The sequence below is a fragment of the Silene latifolia genome, chromosome Y (assembly GCF_048544455.1).
Source record: "Silene latifolia isolate original U9 population chromosome Y, ASM4854445v1, whole genome shotgun sequence".
NCBI lineage: Eukaryota > Viridiplantae > Streptophyta > Magnoliopsida > Caryophyllales > Caryophyllaceae > Silene > Silene latifolia.
The window spans coordinates 231,135,187-231,137,382 of NC_133538.1; positions in this window are offsets into that span (position 1 = coordinate 231,135,187).

The window sequence follows — 2,196 nt, forward strand, 5'->3', positions numbered from 1 at the left end:
AAAATCCACGTGAGACTCGTTTATGCTCGAAGTTTAAGATGAGAAAAGGAAAATTATTTATGGGTTGAAATTTTGACATTCACACTATGGCCTGAAGTTACACTCTTGTTTGCAAATAATAAAACTATGACTGAAGTTCATAGTATTTACATATATAGAATTATGACCTGAAGTTCATAATGTTTACAAATACTAAAACTGTGGCCTGAAGTTCACAGTGTTTGCAATAGACATTTCCTATATGGTGATTAAATTTTGAGTATTAAAACAAGAATAAACTCGGGATTTATTCATCGATATCAAAAGCTCATAAACTATGGCATACGAGTTTATTGATGATGCAATATACTTTTCATTTCACCCATATAATTAATGTAGTCTTGAAGACACAATATGGTGAAAAACAATGATTTAGACACTTTATGAGTGATATCTTGTCTCCATGTGAAGTTATGATTTTATTGGAGGGAATTATGCCAACGGTAGTGGTCAAATACGAGGACGTGATGTGTGTATTTTGAAACACTAATATTCCTGTCGAAAGTGGACATTTACTACACTCTTGAAAGAAAGGTGATAATGTGACCAACATGTGGATGTGGGGATTTGAATATAATCCACGCGTTGAATATCGTTTGGAGTCGCCATCAAATTTAAGGAAATTTGGGAACCACTTTGAAAAACGAGATTTGAGTTCATTGTTGAAAGTACGTGGTGGGAAGTTCGTTAATAAAACACCCACCCCCGCCCGTTGAAATAACGGCCTCTACTTGGGACTATGATGGCTAATTGGACAAGACTACGATTGTTGTATGAGAGTGCAAAGCACCATTTTAAACCTATCATGTGATCTTGGTTTCTAATCGTTTAATGCATCTAATCTACTTTGTCCAAGTGATTTAGCATGTGAGGTTTATTTGAACTATACTAACAAGCATTCACAAACATGGCTTAGATGGGAGTGGGGGAGCCATTGGGGTCTAAACTATTACAACCCAGACGATTCTCGTCGACTCGATTTGCAAACAATTGAATTAAAGACACATGACACACGACACACGACACAAACTAGCCTATGTAGGCCTTGAAATTCGTGCCATGGTGAGCCCATGGCTCACATGGACTTCGTCCTTGGCCTCATCATCGTTTTGTGTACTCGCTTCGATTTAATTGATTAAATACTTCAATTTAACCAACTAAAACAAAGGTTTTATAAAATCATTTTGACTCAAAATAAAGGACTAACTAAACCCATATTTAAAGTACAAATTACATTGATTCAAATGAATTACAATAATTAGAAGGATTAAATAACAATAACAATTGAAATAAAACCGCAATAATTAAATAAAACCAAACAAACCGAACCAAAGTGGCACGAAGGCCGAGATAAATGGGCACGGAGGCCGAGGCATCACACGACCAAAACGGGTGGTCAATGTTGACTATTCTAGTCATCGAGTGTCATGAATCGGATGCTAAGCATGCGCGATTCAACTAGCGAGAAATCGTCATAAGATGGGATGAATTCATTTAAACTTTTAAAGAAATCCATTTAAAATCCTACGTCGGGTTTTGTATGACCTATGAATGTCTAATTCAATTAACATTCTTTCTACATATTGATTTGGCCAATTTGTGATTTAACAAAGATAAACGATACAAATAAACGATACATGTATTATAAATCAAATAAAACAAATCTAACATGTGAACTAATCTTAACTATTTCATAATTAAAACTAGAAGAAATCATTAAACATGTGAATTAAACTAATTACTTCGTAATTAAAATTTAAACAAATGCATGTGAGAAAGAAATAAACTAACTAAACTTTCATTTTAATCAATTTAAACATGTTATCGTCATATAATTAACAAATTATTTCGTTTTATAATTTAAACATGATAATTATTCTAACTAACATGTTATCGCCATAAATTGAAAATAAACATGATTAACATACTATTGTTCTAACGGAAATTAAACCATCATTAACATCATAATTACGAAATATTGACTAATGAAATGATAATTAACAAACAGTGCAAAAATGAAATAAAAAGGCCATAAGGCCGTGACAAACACGAGCAAAAAGAGAAGGAAAGAGACGGAATTTTGTGCACCCTTAACTTACATGTAAACTTGGAAACCACTCGGGATCCCGTATGCAAGTGTTAGTTAGAAGGCACCTC